Source organism: Lissotriton helveticus, chromosome 2_1, assembly GCF_964261635.1.
Source record: "Lissotriton helveticus chromosome 2_1, aLisHel1.1, whole genome shotgun sequence".
Lineage (NCBI taxonomy): Eukaryota > Metazoa > Chordata > Amphibia > Caudata > Salamandridae > Lissotriton > Lissotriton helveticus.
This window is the reverse complement of record NC_136059.1, coordinates 1,964,053,786-1,964,075,914: the sequence shown is the minus strand read 5'-3', so window position 1 is coordinate 1,964,075,914 and position 22,129 is coordinate 1,964,053,786.

The window sequence follows — 22,129 nt, the reverse complement described above, 5'->3', positions numbered from 1 at the left end:
GATATTTTGGCAATCTATATTCTGTCTGGTCGATATTTTGTCTATTCTATATTTTTAACTTTTTGTCTAGTCGAAATAAAAAACTCGATATTTTGACTCTATACCAGGAACCGCAGGTTCCGACATTTGGTGTATGTGCTTGGCTGAGGAGCCAATGGGGCGAAGGTACCATCTGTGGGATTATGACTGAATGCCTCTAAGTCAGAATCCGCCCTAAACCGTAAGGATACCGCAGTGCCGTGAAGCCTCAGTTGGCCTGGGATAGCCGGCCTCTCTCGGGGGGCCAGTGCGTAGAGCCGCTCGCTTGGGGACCGTAGCGCGGCCGGAAGGGGGCCACCTCCATCGCCCTTAGTGCACCGCATGTTCGTGGGGCACCCGGTGCTAAATCATAAGTAGACGACCTGATTCTGGGTCAGGGTTTCGTAAGTAGCAGAGCAGCTACCTCGCTGCGATCTATTGAAAGTCATCCTCTGAGCTAAGCTTTTGTCTCTCTCTGTGCGTGGGCGCCCGCGGATGCCCTCCTCCACCACACCCAGGGGTGGGTCCCTCTGCCGCCGGGCCGGGGGAGGGACGCAGAGGGGGTAACGCGGGCCCACGGGAGGCTGCCTCCACCACGTGCCCTCCGGCACGGGGCCTCCCCCTCCCGTCCCTGCCCCAATGGGGTGCAGGGATGGGGGCCACTGTCCCTTGCGCGTCGGCAGGGTGACCAGATGGCTTGGGTTGGCCGGGCCGCTCCCCTTCCCGCTGCTGCTGCTCCCAGGCAAGTCGAGCAGGGAGGCGAGAAGCGGCAGCCCCGGTGAAGGAGCATCCCAAACGGCTGGGTACGGCACCCTCCCAGGCCGTCCGGGCGCTGGTTTGCCCCGGGACATCTGGTCGCCAGGCTGTGGGACCAGATGGCCCTGTGGGCCGGGCGACCAGATGGCCCTGCGGACTGGGCGACCAGATGGCCCTGCGGGCCGGGCAACCAGATGGTCCTGCGGGCTGGGTGACCAGATAGCCCAGCGGGCTGGTTGCCGGGCTAACTCCAACTTTTGTCCTTCCCCAAAGTTCTGTAAGGTGGCTTAATAGTCGAGGAAATTTGGCTCCCCGGGCAGGCCATCAGGCTGGGGATGTGGCCGGGGCTTAAGCCTCCTTGGTTCCGGGCGAGGGTCCGGGTGCTGGGGACAGCGGGTCCAGCGGGGCACCTAGGAGGCTCTCCCCGGCCTGGGGAGGGTTAGGAAGCTGGGCCCAGGCCTGGGGCTTGAGTTTCTGTCCTGCAAGCCAGCCGAGGGTCTGGGCGTTCATCGGGGTCAGGGGTGGGGCTCTCCCCAGCCTGGCTAGGGTTCGGAAGCAGGGGCCGGGCCTGGGGCTTGAGCCCTGTCCAGCCGGCCCTGGGGGTGCTGGAGCCTCCCCGTCCTGCAAGCCAGCCGCTGGTCTGGGCGTTTATCGGGGCCCAGGTAGGCTCTCCCTGGCCTGGCTTAGGGTTTGGAAGCAGGGACCGGGCCCGGGGCTTGAGCTCTGTCCAGAAGGCATGGGGGTGCTGGAGCCTCCCCGTGCTGCAAGCCAGCCGAGGGTCAGACCGTTCATCGGGGCCCAGGGAGGATCTCCCTGGACTGGCTTAGGGTTCTGAGGCAGGGGCCGGGCCCGGGGCTTGATCTCTGCCCGGCAGGCTGTGGGGTGCTGGGGAACCCCCGTCCTGCAAGCCAGCCCAGGTTCCGGGCGCTGGCGACAGGGGGTTCCATTAGGGCCCAGGGAGGCTCTCCCCAGCCTGGCCCAAGGTTCGGAAGCTGGGGCTGGGACCAGGCCCGATGCTCGAGCTCGATCCAGCATGCCCTGGGGTGCGGGAACCCCTCCGTCCTGCAAGCCAGTTGAGGGTCTGGGCACTGGGGTCCATCGGGGCCTGGGGAGGCACTCCACGGCCTAGCTAGGGTTCTGAAGCTGGGACGGGGCCCGGGGCTTGAGCTCCGTCCTGCGGGGCCCGGGGTGCTGGAGCCTGCCCCGGGGTGCTGGAGCTCCCCGTCCTGCAAGCCAGCTGAGGTTCCGGGCGCTGGGGTCCATTGGGGCCTGCCGAGGCTCTCCCTGGCCTGGCTAGGGTTTCAGAAGCTGAGCCCCCAAGCCCGCCAAGAGCAGGGGGGGAGATCCCTTCCGTTTAGGTGCCGGTCGGGAAGATGCGAGTGGGGGAGTGCATTTGTCGAGCCCAGCACATAATTTTCTACACCAGATCTCTGCATGCGAATGTTCTCCAACTGTGTGTGCATGCTCTGCGCAGTGCATTATTAAACGCGCCAAAATCAGAGGTGGCCATAGCTGCATATGTGTTATGTCTAGGACGTGCGCTGATCAGACCGAACAACAACCACTGTGTTGAAATAACCTTGAAGGTCTCGGCACTCACTGTTCAGCCATAGCTTACCAAGCAAGGCTGATACTATAGGAAAACATATTATTCTCGTGTGAAGCAAAATATTCTGCTAGACTCTAAACATTTATAATATTGTGTGCCGTGTGCAAAAGCAGCAGAGAGGAAAAAATGGCGTTTAAACTTCTAATAAGCTCATGCTAACTTAACACAGTGTAAAGGCAAAGCCCATCTCCATGACACCCTCCCTTGATCCTAGCACGGATAAGATACGATAAGATAAGAGAAGGGGCAAATTTAGGAATGCAGAGTTCAAGAACGACAGACAGAACCAGTCCCAAAGTTGCACAAGGGAAAAAAAAAAATTTTGAACAAAAAACCTTATAGTCTGATAATAGTTCAAGTTCAATAAATGTAGCCCTTGGACATAGTGAAGTCAATAGGTCTGGGCAGAGGAAAAAATTGAGGCTCAATAAAAAAGACAAAAATATCCAATGTCCATAAGCGACCTCGGTCATGGAAGAGAGTGAAGCAATGACACATCTCATTCTAACAATGAATATGCAAAATATGCAGCAACAGCCTCCAACAGGAAGTCACTGTTCTCATCTGAAAATATTTCAGCCATCCAATTTAACAAAGGGAAAGAACATACATGTTCCTCAATTACCGGAGCCTCTAGCACCATCAGAGGACAACTCAGTGGGTTTTCAATGAAGCTGTGTGCCAAGAAATCTTGCGTCGCTGCGAACACATTCCAACGACCAAGAACTCCATGCATCGCTGCAAATGTCATAATCCCTCCGCCAGAACAAAGCAATTCATAAGCAACTAAGGGGCTCATAAGCTGATCATGATCTACATCGGGAGAAACCGTATTGCAGAAACACTAATCCAGGGCCCAGTCCAAATCGCAACTCAGGCATCCGCTGCACTTCAAGCGATTTGACACGGGTGGACAAGATTTGGGTCGGACCCTCCCAAAGATATTATACTGCGGGAATCTATTTGGGTATTTATTCTAGAAAGGACGCTTACCACTCTATCTACTTAGTGGCCGCCATCCTCTTTGTGGCCCACTGCGAAACGACGATGTATTGAATCCTCACTACATACCAATGATGGCTTTAATCGTATGAAATTCCCCTTTTTTTGATAGTTCTGACGAAGTTCAATGTGAACGAAACGCGTTGGCTGAGGAATTTGTTTTAACTGGAATTTAATAAAAGAACTTGGAAATAGGAATTGGAGCTTATGAGCACTCCTTTTTTGGTGCACCGTCCTTGTATACATGAACTCAGGCAATGAAAGACAGGCTGGACACATGTAAAGTAGGAAAATCGAAACGATAATCCATAAGCCGCACTCAAAGTAGCAAGAGGCAGTGGTCCAGAGAACTCAAGCATTCGGTTGTGAAGCAGCACCAGCCGTGACAGCTCTTCTTGTAACACAGGACGTGCATCCATTTTGAAATAAACAAAACAGTAAAAGAACGCCTGCAGCCAGAGCCAGCAGTAAGGGAAATCCACCAACCAGGCAGGAAAAATTCAAATGAAAAAATGCCGGGAACACACCAAATATAGTTTGAAAAGAAGTCACAAGGCCACTGCTTTAACTTTAAAAAAGTGTGCCAACCCTGAGGTGGAGGATGCATTAAAGATAGTGTGAATTAACTCACCGAAATGCAAGGGCAAATCAGTATTTAATAAAGCATGCACTTCTGTGTGGGTGTTTGCCACGTGAAGGACGAATGTCTCACGAGCAGATGTGAGGGCAACTTCTTTCTGGGACAATAGAGCTCTTATACGACTCATCTTGTTGAACTCTGCTTTCAAGGTCGGAATCGTGGGCCAGATGGAAACATCAAGCTTCCCATGCGGAGGAGGATACATTACATTTTTACAGCAAACCACACGCTCACTGACGGTAACGACATAAGCAATTCCCGCTACTAACCCACAACAATCCTCATTATTTAAAAGTAAATAACTCCCGTTTGCCAGTAATGTGAATGTGGGTACGATAGCAGGCACAGGTGTACCTTTCAAAATACAGGCTAAATTCGGCTCATTCTGGTTACAAGAGCTATGTAATTGGATATGTCTACACATCAATGAGTGATCTGGTGTTTCAGTGCAATCTTCACCATTCAAATAAACTTCCTTACCCTCCCTAAGGCATCTATAGGTAAATGGAAGCGACCAAGCTTCATGGAGATAAGCACTGCCAAGAGGCTCATATCTACCAATGGCAAAGTACTTCATACACGCCTCGAACTTGAATAGAGGAAACGGGAGAGGTATTAACCCGTGGATAAGCCACATTGCAGAACTGGCCTGAGCCACTGAAAATGGTAAAGGTTCTAACCTCTCAATGTGTAACATAGAAAAATTTGTATCTTTCATTAACATTAAACGTTACTTGTCAGTCAAATTAAACGGGGCAAACAATGATGACGTGTTCATGCAGTGCCATGGCACTTTTCCAGCTTTCAAGGTTTTCAAGGTCCATGCAAACTGCATAATGGAACGCAGTTGATTTTGACCATGGTACAAAACAGACACTTCATCCTGCATAATATCAGCAACAGATGATACAATATTGTCTAACGTGTAAATGCGGGAAGAGAGCGTGTTAATGCTGTTATCTACAACTGCTAGCACTTTCTCTAAATTAGCCTGATCTATAGCTCTAATGTGGGTAGCTGCCTCAATCTGGGACACTTTCCGGACCTCGTTGTAAATAGCATGTATCCATCTTTTAGATCTACCGTTAGCCGGGCCTTTTATAAAATCATTCAGATCAACATCGTCAGTCAGTTTAGATAAATGCAGCTTAACTGACGCCAAAGTGGAATGTTTGAGCCAAATCTGGCATAATTTGCCTACAGAATAGGTAGTCACAGAATGGCCATTTTCAAAACGGGGATCCGCCCTGACCTGTGTAAATCCATGAGCCAAACCCAGAAAATGATGCTGGCAAGAATCAGCACTTCTGTGCCAGAGCAACCAACCCTTGGGATCCAAACTGGATATGTTAAAGGAAGAATTCAGCAACAGAGTTTGTAACTCTCTGATCGAACATTTAGTGGCATTATGACAAGCGGAATATTCTTCTAATTCAGGAAAAGAAGGAGCATTTAATTTTTTAGTAGTAGCCAATCCAAAGCAAAATGTCTGTGAAACTGTAGAATTTAAGAACAACATATGGTTCGGGATGAGGCATGCACGGTGCAAAGCCTCAGTGCCTTGCACTTGCCAGCTTCTAGAACCCCAAACAGATTTGAGATCAATGGTATCCATCCACAACTCGTAGCCTCCAACAGCTAATTGGTCTAGAAAGGACTTCGAATACAATAATTTTGTGTTGGTAAGTCTAACCTTGGATGTGGACTTTTCAGTCATCTTAAAATAAAATGCATTGGGATTTGACTGATTAAAATCAGTAAAATAAGTGAACCTTTTCAAAAAGGAAGTAGAACTGCCTTGTACAGGAGCCGGACAATGTTCCCATTGTGTATAATTGGCAGTGTTCCACTTGGTATTAGCTTTATGCAGGTAGTGATTCCCAAAATGTTGGTAACAATACAAATCACCGTAATTAGCAGATTCTAAATACAAATCTTCAGCATCAAAGGCAGCATAATATTTCAAATCAGAAAACAAAGCATCCAGAGCCTGAACATCACAATCATCAGAACGTATATTTTATTTAATCACATCCCCCATAGAAACTCTAAGCACATTAGGGACATTTATAACTTCAGTGGGGCCATGGATTTAAAATCGAACAGCATCCCATACAACCCCATCTAAGACAGGCCAAGCAGTGATATTAACAAAAGCCAGGTCCCTCTTCAATCTGTGTGATGAGGAATGGGAGCCAATGTTCCATTAATATGTCGAATGCATGTTCTCTCCTCGACATAGTGTGTGTTGACAAGTCGAAAAAAATACACCACCAAGCCAATTGACATGAATAGGTAAATCGAAAAAAGCACCAACCAAATGTAGGTCCAAGGTGGAATCAAAAAATTTTGTTTAAACAATGTTGCTAAAACAGAAATTTTTGAAGGGGTCTTCGATGTGTGAGAGACAGTGTCAAATGAAAATCTGGATTCTGTAGCCAAACAAGTTTGCAAATCAGGCATCGATAAGTCAGTGGGGTAAGTGTAGTCAGTTTCATCAAGGTGAGCACCAGGCAGTGAACTCAGTAAAGGACTCGAAACTGCAGGCATCTCGAGGGCAACATCAGGCCTTGGATCAGAAGCTGGGGCCAAAACAGAATTTCTCAAAATCGAAGGACATGAGACTGCCGGTGTCATACTCAGAAGAATCGGCCACTCTGTGTATTTTGACATTGTCAATGGAGATATACCTGTTTTCTTTACGACCTGGAAGTGGTAGTAAAATGACTGTTCTTGTGCCCTTCACGCCAAGCACCGGAACTGGAGCTCGATAAGAGGGACCAAATTCTTTCTTGTTTTCGATCTTCTCCCGAACCAGTTCTCCAACTTGGGGTAGCCAGCCAACTACCGGAATCTGCAAAGCAGCTTCAGATGTGCAGGGCAAATTTTCCTTTGCAAGACCGTCTCTCGTCTTTTGTAGAACCTGTAAAACATTGCAATGTTCATCTACGTCAAAGGAGGCAGCAACAGCCACCTGGTCTAGACCGTCAAGGTCCAGGGCGAACATCTTGATACCAAAGAGCATTTCGTATGGGGTCCGCCCACCCAGAGACCTTCTAGGGAGATTATTAAGGGCACGCTGCATGCTATTGAGGTGGGGCAGCCAGTTCCTGCCAGTGCCTATAACCCTAGCTGTCAAAGACTGCTTTAAATCATGGTTCATTCATTCCACAACACTATTTCCCTCCGGTCTGTATGGAGACGAAAACTTGACTAGGACCCCCAATGAAGCCATGGCATCCTTATACGCCTTAGAGGCGAAAGCAGGACCCTGATCTGAATGGAAGGTACCACAGGCAAAAATCCCTACAAAGACACGCAAGAATCTTATGACAGTTCGCGAATCATCGCTGCGGTGCGGCCACACCCACATAAAGTGTGTGCATGAATCACCTGCTACTTAGATGTGCTTATATGTAGTATCAGAAGAAAAAAGACCGCAGTGATCTAAGTAAACACAACCAAGTGCTTTATTAGAAATGTACAACTGTGTCTGAGGCGGACGCACAGCAGGTATAATCCTGGCAAATATCACATTGAAGGACATAATCACGCGTCTGCTTGTACAGTCCCCGCCACCAGAAACATTGTTGTAACTGAGATACAGTAGCCGAAACGCCCATGTGTGCAGACGCAACACCTTCATGGGCAGCTGTAATTAGTGTGGACCTGCGGGCTGCGTTGGGAATTACCCTTTCACATAAGGAACTTTATCAGGACTTAAGTGGTATGAATACTTTGAAGGGAACCCCTGAGGATATTTACTTCCCTTCTAAGTAGCGGCTACAGCCGCCAAGATATCATCATGAATCTTACTCTTGGAACGTGTAACTGCCGCAACCAAATATGTCGATACGGCTGATTTTACGGCCTCATTGGCCAAAGAATTGCCAACAGCGTGAACTCCCATACACTGATGACCAAGAGTGTGAATTCCATACACGAGTGGCAACTGCTCTTTAAGCTCAGCCACTCGGACCCAGATCATTTTATGTTTTATTGTGCTACCCTTGGAATCACGAAAATCATTCTGAATCCAAAAGAACAGATTCTCATTGTAAGACTGGACACAGTAGTAAGAATCACTCACAATAAGAGTCGTCACACTAGGATCAGCGTACTCGAATGCAAGTATTACAGCACGAAGCTCTGCCAATTGTGCGGTGCAGTCCTCTAAAGTCATGTGCACGACCTTGGACTTGAATTCATCATTCACCATGGCACCTACCATAATGGCGCAAGCTGAAACGTAAGCATGCTTATACCCATGCCCAACTTGGCTGAACCATCAGTGTAAATGATACAATGGAAATCCTCCAAAGGCCGCATAGTCAATGGCGCAGGATGAACAAATTCATACTGCAAAAACTATTGTGACTGTAAGGAGGCATGAAAAACAAATGTGACATCCGGAGACGTTAGTGACGCAGCCCATTGTATCCACCGCGGGTGCAAAGCTTTAGAATTTGATACATTGGCTTTTGTCACTGCTTCAAGTGCAGGATACGGGGTAACAACCAACATGCGTTTTCCCTGCGACAATGCTCGTTCCTTGAGAATCGCCATTTGCACTGCTGTCAAAACTTTTTCCACAGTGGAAAACCGCATCTCAGCCGAAGTGTACAAGTGTGACTTGTAAGCAATAGGTACTGTGTCACCTTCGTTAAAAGTAAGGTAAGTGAAACCCACCACCCCAGGGATGATTCTTATCACCAGGTTGGTGTGGTTATCACGAGTCAGTAAGAATTTTGAATCTAGAAGATGAGCCTGCAAAGATTGCAAAATGGTTGAATGTTCAGGCAGCCAGCATGATTTGGTAAAATTAGGTTGTATCAAAGCATACAAAGGCTTGATACGCTGGGCATATTCGGGAATGTATGTACGCCCGAAATTCAAAAATCCCAGCAAGGACTGTAATTTTTTCAGAGTTGTAGGAGCGCGCAGTTGTGCGCATTTCTCCAAAAAGTGAGGAGCCAACCCTCGACCTTCATTGTTGAGCTCATAGCCCAGGAACAACACTGTGTACTCTGCAATGTGAGACTTTGCAAAGTTGAATTTGTAACCAAAGTCAGCAAAGTTACAAATTATGCGATCAACGCGACACAGATGTGCCCAAATTTCATCATCTGTGAGATATATGTCATCCACATACGAACACGCATCTGGGTCAACTCTGTCCAAGAGAGAGACCATGCGGGCAGCAAAACACCTGGACTATTCTTATAGCCCATCACCAGGCATTTAAATTGGCGTTGTTTGCCGACACAGGTAAAACTGGTCCATTGGGAACTCAGACCATGCAAATTTTGGGCAAAAACGTTAGATATGTCAAGTGTGGTTTTAAACCGTTTTCGCACAAGACCATTCACCAAAGCAGAGCCATGTGTATTCTGTACTGCACAGGTACGGCAAACTAATTGTAAGAATCCTGTGTTTCTCAACAGGAGTCGTGTTAGGAAATACCACTTCCAGCTGGTTAAATTTCTCGGCAAGCCAGAAAGGCATATCATTCTTATCCTGGAGACGCTTGCCCATCACCGCATTAACCATTACTGGACTCAGCTTCATACCACTAGGTCCGGCTGGAAGCGCCGCAACACCCGGGGCCCCGCCCGGGAGATTGCAGGTAATGTATTGTACCAAGGCCCTAATAACTGCAATTGCGGTTGTATGTAGGACCCGTAGATCAGCAACGGGTACAGCACCCGATCGAGGATGCGGAGTAAATCCTGCCAAAACAGGCCAAGTTTATTTATTTATTTATTTATTTTTGTAATTTGTACAGCGCGAACAATTGCCCGTAGGCGTCTCGGCACTAGAAACTATGCATGGGTTCCCATAGGCTGAGCCAGTAACTATTCTTGATCAAACAGCCAGGTCTTTATTTTTCTGCGAAATTGCAACAAGGACGGGCTTTCTTTGATAGATGCTGGTAGGGAGTTCCACAATCTTGGAGCTGCCACTAGGAAGCGTCTATCGCCCCAAGCGACTGTTTTGGTTCGTGGGATCAGCAGGAGTTTAAGGTTGTTAGATCGGAGCGGTCTAATGGAAGAATGGAACCTGAGTTGGGATTTAAGGAAATGCGGTCCATAGTTGTGCAGTGCTTTGTAGACTATGCACAGCGCTTTGAACTTGATCCTGTTCCGAATCTTGAGCCAATGTAAGTCCCTTATTGTTTCAGAGATTGGTGAAAACTTCGGGGTTCCAGACAGGAGACGGGCTGCAGCATTCTGGATAGTCTACATTTTGTTGGTCACTCTGGCTTGGGCATTGATGAATAAGCCGTTACAGTAGTCAAGGGATGACAACACAAGGGAGCTTACCAGCGTCTTACCCGCTGCGGGTGGTAAGAACGGCATGATTTTCTTGATCAGTCTGAGTTTGTAGTGAGCGGTAGCTGCTATTTTGTTTGAGTGTGCCATAAAGTTTAGTTTGTCGTCAAATGTCACCCCCAGATTTCTGACGGTGAGGACAGGTTTAGGTGGGGCTCCATACGTGGGGGGCCACCACGTGGTTGACCATCCGGGTGAAAGATGTCCAAATATGACAACCTCCGTTTTTTCAGAGTTTAGTTTTAGGCAATTGGAGGCCATCCACTCTCCAATCACCCGCATGCCCTCTTGAAAGTTTTCTGCTACCTTTTCTCCATTCCCGTTAATGGCCAACACAAGCTGCGTATCATCTGCGTATGAGGTAAGGCTCATCCCATGAGCCTTGATGACAGAGGCCAGGTCCGACACATAGATATTAAATAGTGTCGGACTGAGGGATGAGCCTTGAGGTACCCCACACGGTAGAGAGAGCTTGTCTGATTGAAAGTGCCCCACTGTGACCACCTGTGATCTCCCTGCCAGGAAGGAGGAAAGCAGATTTTTTGCCATGTGGCGGATGCCCATGTTTTCGACACGGTCGACCAAGATCTTGTGGTCGACCGTGTCGAAGACTGCGGACAGATCGAGCAATACCAGTATTGCTGTACCTCCCTGGTCCCGAATCACTCTTATGTCCTCAGTTGCTTTAATTAAAGCGGTCTCCGTTCCATGGTACTTGCGGAAGCCAAATTGGGTGTTGTCCAAAAGTTGATGTTTCTCTATGAACTCTGAGAGTTGTATGTTCATGGCCTTTTTCACTACCTTAGCTAAGAAAGGCAGACTGGCTATGGGGCGGTAGTTTTTTAGTTGGTCCTTATCCAAATTGGCTTTCTTCAGTAGGGTTTGACCAAAGTGTTCTTCAGGGAGTCAGGGTATATCCCTGTTCTGAACATTGTATTGCAGATTGAAACAATGTCAGGGGCTAGGTAGTCCATGATTGGACGAATGACCTTGAGAGGACAGGGGTCTAGTGCTGAGCCTGATTTAATGGTGGCAGTTATTTCCTAAATTTGTGTTTCTCGAAGGTCTGTAAACTGGGATAGTTCGATGTTTTGAATCCCATTGTCGGGCATGGGTGAGTTGATTACTGTTTTAGTGGAGAACGCTTGGTATATATCATTCACCTTAGTGAAAAAAAACTTGGCCAGTGAGTCACAAAAGACTTGAGATTGTGGCGGATTTAAGTCCGGCGTGTTTCCCGCCAGGATCTTTGTTATCTCATAGAGTTTTTTACTTGAATTTGTAGCAGTGTTAATCTGTTCAGTAAAATAGTTTTTCTTAGTCTCGACAATGAGGGCTTTGTATTGTCCAAGTACTTCCTTATAGCTAGCCTTGCTTTCAGCGCTATAGAATCTGCGCCAATGTCTCTCCCTATTTCTGCAGAGTTGTCTCTTAATACGTAGTTCCTCTGTGAACCATGGAGCCGATGGCGTAGTTCTGTTTCTAGGGTTTTTTTTAGTTGGGGCTAGGGAGTCCGTGGCGGTTCCTAGCCACTCCTGAAATTGTCGTGTGGCCGAATTAGGATCAGAGGATAGGTCAGGTCGGGTCCTTTCAAGTAACGTTGTTAGCTCCGTTTGATCTATGTCCTTCCAAACCTTGAAAGCTTGTGGTTTCCACACAGGGTAAGGGCTGATTCTATTTGTTTTAACTGATATTTTTATTAGAATAGCGAAATGGTCAGTCCATGGCATTGGTAAGGTGTCTGTTATATTTATGCCTTGCATGTTAGAAAAAATGCCGTCTAAGGTATGGCCGGCTGTATGGGTAGGAGTGGTGACCAGTTGCCGGAGACTCAAGATGTCCATATCTGATATCAAGGTATGGGTGTCCTTGTCGGAGGCGTTCTCAAGATGGAAATTCACATCGCCCAATACTGTGAATGAGTCTTCCAACGCAGGAGCTTCTAATATTGCGCCTATGTTAGCTAAAAAGCTGGTGCGTGAACCTGGAGGTCGGTATAGGAGGATACCTTTGAAATGGAACGAGGGAGTAAGTTTGAGATCAAATAAGAGGGCTTCACAGGATGTGGAAGGAATGTGTGATACTCTTACCATGATGTGGTCGCGGGCGATGATAGCTAGACCTCCTCCACGCTGCCCTACTCTATCTAAGCGGTAAGCTTTATAGGCTGGAGGGGTCGCGACTGCCATATCTGGATCGGATGCTTCATCCGTCCATGTCTCCGTGAGAAAGAAGCAATCTAAGTTGTTGTCCGTGATGAAGTCATGTACTTCCTGCCTGTGTTTTACCAGGGATCGTGCGTTAATAAGTGCAGCAAAGATGTATCCGGATTATATTGAGCGCATTGGGTATTTATCGTGCGCAGTGCCGTCAGTGTGGATTTGAGATAAACTAGTGGAGCCTGTCGAGTATGTTGATCAGGGGTTCTGGCCCTTGGCCCGGTCCCGGCACGGACGGGCACAGACGGGCTTGCCTTAGGCGCGCCTTCGGCGCGCAAACGGCGCGCTCGCCCGCTGCGCGTACGGAAATGGCACATATTTATGAGGCACGGTGATCGACTACTGAGGGCGTGGCCTCGGGAAAAGGGGCGTGACCGTGATTCGCGCCAGTAATGGCGAGGCTGCCTTGTTGATGTCGTTTTCCGTGAACAGCGCTAAGATCCGCTGCACGGAGATGCAAGGAGCGTCAAGATGCGGTGAGGGTAAGCTCTCAAAGTTTTAAAATACACAAGGGAAACAGTGACAGTCAATTTTAAAAATATAGGCTAAGCTCCCGGCTTCGGCCTCAGGAGACACACAGTATCTGCAGGTCGCTCGAATCAGCGGCGCTTTAATAGGCGGAAAAGTGGGCGTGGCCTCGGGAAAAGGGGCGTGACCGTGATTCGCGCCAGTAATGGCGAGGCTGCCTTGTTGATGTCGTTTTCCGTGAACAGCGCTAAGATCCACTGCACGGAGATGCAAGGAGCGTCTAGATGCGGTGAGGGTAAGCTCTCAAAGTTTTAAAATACACAAGTGAAACAGTGACAGTCAATTTTAAAAATATAGGCTAAGCTCCCGGCTTCCGCCTCAGGAGACACACAGTATCTGCAGGTCGATCGAATCAGCGGCGCTTTAATAGGCGAAAAGGTGGGCGTGGCCTCGGGAAAAGGGGCGTGACCGTGATTCGCGCCAGTAATGGCGAGGCTGCCTTGTTGATGTCGTTTTCCGTGAACAGCGCTAAGATCCGCTGCACGGAGATGCAAGGAGCGTCAAGATGCGGTGAGGGTAAGCTCTCAAAGTTTTAAAATACACAAGTGAAACAGTGACAGTCAATTTTAAAAATATAGGCTAAGCTCCCGGCTTCCGCCTCAGGAGACTCACAGTATCTGCAGGTCGCTCGAATCAGCGGCGCTTTAATAGGCGGAAAAGTGGGCGTGGCCTCGGGAAAAGGGGCGTGACCGTGATTCGCGCCAGTAATGGCGAGGCTGCCTTGTTGATGACGTTTTCCGTGAACAGCGCTAAGATCCGCTGCACGGAGATGCAAGGAGCGTCAAGATGCGGTGAGGGTAAGCTCTCAAAGTTTTAAAATACACAAGTGAAACAGTGACAGTCAATTTTTAAAATATAGGCTAAGCTCCCGGCTTCCGCCTCAGGAGACACACAGTCTGCGCCTGGAATGGACAAAGGACCCAATCTAGTTGTCCCTAATGAGTGGGGAAGGGCGCCATTAAACCAAACACGATGCTGCCAAGCATTAATTGGAACTTCCTGTGTCCTATAAGGAACATATTCTGCGGGCACGGCAGAGTGAGTATATTTGTGAAACACACCAGAATTTGCGTCCACTGGAGGAAAAGTCACCCACGAGTAAAAGATCTCATATGGGTACGTAACTTCAGCACTCATCACCATGATCATCGCCATGCCCTCCAAGGCGACGTTATAAGTCTGCAAATGATTGCGTACCGCAATGCGACTATGCTGTGGTATGTCAACGTCACCCATTCTGACACAGAAATAAAGTGTGACAACACAAAATCTACGTAGCACAACTGAGTAGTAATTCAAACGAAAACTGTTTCAAAAGATTCAAGCTTGAATAAACCTATATAACCATTGGTAGGTTTGTCCGACACTACCATTATCCGGAAACAATAGTGAAGGGGTTAAGGACCGAGAGAAGCACTACTCAAGTGTCATGAAATAAGACCACCAACGTTCGGCGCCATGTAGCAGAGATTCTGCTCCTACACAGAACTGTGCACAGAGACTTGGAACCTCAGTGGATTAGGGTGTGCCAAAACTCACCTTAGTATCCGAAATCCCCTACCAGACTAGCAATCAGTGTCTCATTGGTTCTTCCATACCCCCAATGATTGGAGAACCCAGAACATGAACTTAGAATACCTCAGGTAACGTGGAACACACAAACACTCTTTCGTTATACTATCATACCAGTCCAAAACGAGGAGTAAATGAAGACACGTGTAAGTTTGAAATATATATTTCTAGTGCCATGTTCTCAAGCGCAGTATCTTAGCTAACACAAGCAGGCATATTATAAGCAACAAGGTTATCAGCATGGTTACTATTACATAAAATACAAAGGGAGAAAGCATGTTACCCTCCCTTGCTAGTATATTATATTATATCTACAGAAGGTCTCTTTGGGATTACAAGGGCGGCCCCATACCTCTGGTCCTAGTAGAAATGTATCACATCATTTTCTACACCAGCTCTCTGCATGCGAATGTTCTCCAACTGTGTGTGCATGCTCTGCGCAGTGCATTATTAAACGCGCCAAAATCAGAGGTGGCCACAGCTGCATATGTGTTATGTCTAGGACGTGCGCTGATCAGACCAAACAATAACCACTGTGTTGAAATAACATTGAAGGCCTCGGCACTCACTGTTCAGACATAGCTTACCAAGCAAAGCTGATACTATAGGAAAACATATTATTCTCGTGTGAAGCAAAATATTCTGCTAGACTCTAAACATTTATAATATTGTGTGGCGTGTGCTAAAGAAGCAGAGAGGAAAAATGGCATTTAAACTTCTAATAAGCTCATGCTAACTTAACACACTGTAAAGGCAAAGCCCATCTCCATGACACTCCATGCCACTGGAATCAAGCTATCCTGGCTGATGACGGCTGATAGCCAGAAACCGGTCCTAGGATGCTTGATTCCGGTCCAGGCAAGACATGGCTTGGCAGTTCGGGATGGACTCTTCCCATGAGGCACAGGGCCAAGACTGATTTGCATATGGCCATGTCCGAACTGGGGTGGTGTGGCAAGCAAAATAACGATGGATTAAACCCAGATCTGTGACTGGGGGTGAATGTTTTGCCTTTGTACAACATTCCATCCATCAATTGTTTTTTTTGCATTTGTCACCCCGAGTGGGACGGGTATGCTCAGGCGTGGAATCAAGCTATCCTGGCTGATGACAGCTGATAGCCAGAAACCGGTCCTAAGATGCTTGATTCCGGTCCAGGGAAGACATGGCTTGGCAGTTCGGGCTGGAATGTTCCCATGAGACACAGGGTCAAGACTGATCTGCATATGGCCATTTCTGAACTGGGGTGGTGTTGTGAGTGAAATAACGATGGATTAAACTCAGATCTGTGACTGGGTGTGAATGTTTTGCCATTGTGCAACATTCCGTCCATCAATTGTTGTTTTTGACATTTCCATGATGACACTAACCTTGAGGTCACTGTGATGATGGGGGATTTAGTCCCTTTGCCACAATGCTCAACTTTAGCTGTAGTTTGTGTCCACACATTTTACATTGGATGTACACACTTATGGGGGGTTTTAACACATTGGCCCAGTGCTATTGCAAAGCTTTACTTGTGTAGCCCACACTCTGGTGTTGGTCACACATGTGATGGTAGTTACATTGTGTGTCGTAAATCAAATATCACTGTTGGGGGTATTTGTCAGGCACTACACACTGTTGGCATGATATTATGGAAAAATGTATTTGGCTGACATACCTGTGGTGGATGTTTGATGGATGTGTGGCGCATCATCCACCCTATGGGTGGGGGTGTCAATATTGTCAGACACACTGACCCCTATGGGTGGGTGAGGCAGTAGTGATAGCCAACATGCACCTATGGGTGGGGTGCCATCAGTGATAGGCAACATGCCCCTATGGGTGGGGTGGCATTAGTGATAGGCACCATGACCCTATGGGTGGGGTGGCATCAGTGATAGCCAACATGACACATATGGGTGGGGTGGCATCAGTGATAGGCAACATGACACATATGGGTGGGTGGCATCAGTGATAGGCAACATGTGGCATCAGTGATAGCCGACATGCCCCTATGGGTGGGGTGGCAGTATGGGTCAGCAACATGCCCCTATGGGTGGGGTGGCATTAGTGATAGGCAACATGACCCTATGGGTGGGGTGGCATCAGTGATAGGCAACATGACCCTATGGGTGGGGTGGCATTAGTGATAGGCAACATGACCTTATGGGTGGGGTGGCATCAGTGATAGGCAACGTGCCCCTATGGGTAGGATGGCATCAGTAATAGGCAACATGCCCCTATGGGAGGGGTGGCATCAGTGATAGGCAGCATGACATATATGGGTGGGGTGGCATCAGTGATAGGCAACATGACACATATGCGTGGGGTGGCATCAGTGATAGGCACCATGACCCTATGGGTGGGGTGGCATTAGTGATAGGCAACATGACCTTATGGCTGGGGTGGCATCAGTGATAGGCAACGTGCACCTATGGGTAGGATGGCATCAGTAATAGGCAATATGCCCCTATGGGTGCGGTGGCATTAGTGATAGGCAACATGACCCTATGGGTGGGGTGGCAGGATGGGTTGGGCAACATGACTCTATGGGTGGTGTGGCATCAGTGATAGGCAACATGCCCCTATGGGTGGGGTGGCATCAGTGATAGGCAGCATGACACATATGGGTGGGGTGGCATCAGTGATAGGCAGCATGACACATATGGGTGGGGTGGCATCAGTGATAGGCAACATGCCCCTATGGGTGGGATGGCAGTATGGGTGGGCAACGTGCCCCTATGGGTGGGGTGGCATCAGTGATAGGCAACATGACACAGATGGGTGGTATCAGGCCCTGAGAAAACTCTATTATGCTTGGCTGCACAGGAACTGAGATGCTTATTCCCTAATGTAAATGTAAATGTAAATGTAAATGTTCCGTAGAATTGGGTCATTCTTGGTTTCAAGTTTCAAGTTTCAAGTTTTTTATTAGTTTAGCACAGTTACTTAAAACTATTGATATACAAAGTCTACTTTCGCATGAATATAAAATTTAGTTTTTAGCACATTTATCAGATAAGAACAAGGCTAAAAAGCAATTTACAAGGCTGAGTGGCCAGTAAGCTTATTAAGAAGCAGTATTATGGTTGCCTATGTGAACGTTTTGCTATACTTGGCCGGATAAAATAGTTAATACAGAGGGTACTGGGCCGAGGGATGAAAAAAGTCTGTAATGAGTCTTTGAGGGGGAGGGGGAGGAAGCATGGCAACCAAGGGGGGTAATAAAAGCTTGTCCAAAAGTCTCACAAATTTTCCAAACCTAGCAAGTGCTTGAATGTCAGTAGATGTAAAGCACAAGGCAGAGGCCTCCCAGCACGTCCTGGCGCCCCATTTTAGGAACAAGGGTTTCAAAAGGGACCTCCTGGGGGCTGCTAGAGCCGGGCAGCAGCACAGGAGATGCAGCCATGATTCGGAGTGGTATTTGCACAGCCTACATGCTCCCCCCTCGCTTGTTGGGGCCCATTTATTAAAGGCCGTCGAGCACAGGCCTAGAAGTCGCATAAACATTATGTTCTCCCTAGCCACTTTGCCTAAGTTTTCCTGGCAGTATGCTTGTGGGCGCCCAAGAAGATACGAAGAGTTCAAAGGGAGCAGAATGGTTGGTGCCTTAGAGCCTGCAGATCCATAGACTGTGAAATAAGTTTGACTTGCTTATTGATGGTGCTTTTCCAGGCCGAGTATGGAATAGTGGCTGAGGGGAGAGATGACTCGTCAATCGCTAACACTCTAATGGCCTTTATAATCTGGGTGTTCCAGGGATTGCCCGGGCTAGACAGGATTCCTTTTAGCTGGAATTTAAGAGTGTTATCACCTGCTTTTAGGGTCCTAATAAAGTGTTTCAGGGTGTCGGCCTCGCAGTAAAGAGATTGTCTTTGTAGGCCCAGCTCCAGTCGTAGTCTAGCCCGCTCATTCTTGGTGATTAAGGGCAAAGACCATGATGCGGCGTCACCGCTCAAGTATGACAATATGAAGGCGACTCTTGATTGTGCGTCTAGGAAAATCGAAGGGCGGCACAGAAAATGCAATGAACACTGTGTAATAAATATCTGTGCCTTTTGTGGGTCTCCGCTAAATCTTTCTGGGGCGGCTAAAGGAATAACAGGAGACAAGGAATGTATCACTTGAGTGGTCATTCTATTTGAACTCTCAGGTAAGGACCCCGGTACATCTTGCCCTGAACTAAAAGGTTGACTAAGTCTTTGCGCCAGTTTTGCGGTTTCTTTTCTCAAACTTATTATTTCTGATCTAAGGTTTTGATTTTCCTCTCTGACCGCGCCTAACTCTTTTTGAATTGTGTCTAGAATCGCACCTAAACTTTGCATATCTATTCCTTCTGCCATCTCAGTTCGGGTGCTAAGTGCAACTTGGGCACTTCACTCTATCAGGTCCTGAGAAAACTCTATAATGCTTGGCTGCACAGGAACTGATATGCTTATTCCCTAATCCACCCCGAACAACAAACCAGAGCTCAATTAGCACGAGTCTCAAGATTATTATCCTGGAGGAAAGGGGGATGTTGGATAAAATAATAAACAGAGAGAGATAAGAAGAGATTTCCTGGTAGGCTCCTTTCGACCTGTCCGACCCGCAGACCTTTATTAGGAGTGGAACCTGAAGGAAAAATAAATGATTAAATTCCTGTCTAATCCTTCTCTACTCCTCCTATTACTTTTAATTCTTATCTATAACCTACCATTAGACTTCCAAGAACTAGCCTCTCTTCTGTGTAGCTTACTTATTTTCTTGTCAGCTATTCTATGTCTCTCTCTCCTTAGTTGCTTGTACCTGTACCTGTATAATTAATTACCTATGTATTAGTATCTGTGGTTATCCTTTACCCTGGACTCTTTGATGTCTACTATTAGTCTACTTACTTATTCATTTACTGTGGGAATCTTATCTCCTTCTAGGTTTATATGTTGATATTTTTCCCAGGCTATTGTCCTTAACTCGTGTAACTTTCCGCTGCACTCTAGGACGAATTAAATGTCTTTTCTTTTCTTTTCTTTAGGTCTGACTCTGTGACTACTGTCTTCAGGTAAGTTTTGTTCTTTATCGTATCGCCATCAATTGTACATAGTCTCTTTGTCTAAATTTCACAATGTCTTTTAAGTTTTAAAATCACTTATCTTAGTTCTTTCTTTGAATTCTTCCTCCTCAGGTGCTCGCATCAACGATGACAGCGCTCGCCTTTTCTCCTCGAAGTTAACTGCCTCAGATGCGGTATTTCCTCCGACCGCGGCTGAACCGCCGAAATGGACTGGTAAGGGGTAGGTTTTGGGACTCACTACTACACTAGTAAGAATTGGTACAAAAACTCAGTGTGTGACATTTGGCGTGTACGTGTAGTTTGTCTGTATGGTGGGTGTCCGACTTACCGTCTGCGCCGTCCGCGTCTGTTCCTGATCCGGTCATATATGTACAGGAGTGGCATGACCTGCGCGATTGGATTCATGTTGCTCCGTCTCGAACCGTTGCTAGCTGCTCCGCTTCGAATCCGTGGATTGTGTTAGTAGCGCAATTCGTAGCTGATATGCAGCTCTTCCGGGTGCTGTGACATGCTGTACGTGGCGACCGGTCCAGAACGTGGAAAGTACGCATCGTACTTGACCAGCCGGAAATAGCTGTGTTTATGGGGCCGAATTGGGTGTTTCTGGGTCAGGCTCGGATGGTAAATGTGGATGGAGTCGGAGCGTACGTGTCGGTCCGGAATTCGGCACTTTTTCCGCATCGTACTTCATCACCTGGATGGTACCGCTCCTGGTACGATTCGGCCGTAAGGTAAGGCTACTGACACGTCTCGGAGGGCTGACCGACCGAGATCGGAATCGGCCCCTTAGTTTGAATTATTGCTCCAGTAATGTCCAGATTGCTCCATGACACTACCACAGAAATCACACGTGAAACCGGAGGCCTTACGTAGCAACACTTAACAACAGAGAAAGCACTTTAAAGCACGGAAAGCCTCCAACCTCAGGTCGGAGGCTTTCCTACACTCATCATCGTCAGTTTCAATTCTGACCTGCTGATTATGTTACATCTGGTCAGAATAGAAACTGGCTTATCATTCCAGCTGCCAGTCAGAGACCAGCCCATAAGGCATTTCTGACTTCTGGATTACGATGCACGGTTTCTGAAAGGGTTTCCATGCCGGTCTTTCGGACATGGAAACCCTGTTGGAAAGCATGTTTAGGAGCAAACCAATCAGAAAAGTGTGCACATGAAGTTTACATACCTACCGCTCACCCAACAAAATAACGAGATGGAACACTGGTGGAGACCAATACTTCTGTCCCCGTGCTCTAGCTCCATGAAGGAACCTGTCCCCTGGAGAAGAAGGAAACTATATCACCTCTTCCGTGAGTATTTACCCAAGGTAACGCCAATCAGGAAAGCAATACAATGCCACACATAAGGTGGAAGGATGCCTATATAACCTCCTGGGATGAGGTCATAGGTGTATAAGGCAGCTGCCCTAATTAGACACACAAAAAATAGTAACATTACTAGTGAAGTAACTGTAAAACCTGACAGAGTAGTTTCCCACTATTATCTCCCTCTACTCTAAGAAACATCTACCTATGTCCCTTGTAAAACAAACAGTATCTAATAGAGATACCTATACATGCTGTCCGAAATAGCAGGCCTTGCACAGCCTCTGTAAGTCCAAGGGCCAGGTGCTGAGATACAGGAAAGGCTACTGGTAAATGAGATAAACAAGCAGTGGTAAATACAATAGGTTTTGCCTATGTGATTAATAATAAGCTAAACCTTTTTAAACCGGCCACAGGGGTAAGAGGGGCAGACCCTCAGGGGGACTTGTCATCTGGGTCAGGCAGCAGCCAGGTTACTCAGTGGAGGAAGTTCAAATAGATAGTAGGGATATTATGGCCATTAGACTCCGGATGGCAAAGGTACCGGAAATACTGGTCATTAACGTCTACGCAAGAGGTACTTCAGGGGGTAGAGGTTTGAGTACAGTTGCGCTCTTAGATGGTTTCCAAGATCTGCACATGGGACGCAGTAATTTTGTAATCGCAGGGGATTTTAATTGCTCCTTTGAGCACCTAGATTATGAGGACTGCAATCTAGATGATGAGGAAGATACACAGTGGGACATTCCGTCCCTTCAACTCCCACCTATCAGAAGATGGACCGAGGCCGCATTACAGTTAAAAGGGCTATGTTTGAAACGGGGAGTAAGGGCAGTAAACGGTAGGTCCAAGTCAGATAGGCAGGGCTCCCACACATTTAGTAACAGGCTGAGAAGCAGCTGTATAGATTATATCCTACATAATTTAGAATTCTGGTCCTTCCTACTGGACATGGTAGTGCAGGAGTGGATTGAAAGTGATTACAATCCTCTTGTACTATTACTGCAGGCACAAGGTCTACCTACTTATAATCACCAGGAAACTGTGAAGACAACAGTAGAAGTTCAGCTTACAAACAACTGCAGAAGAGG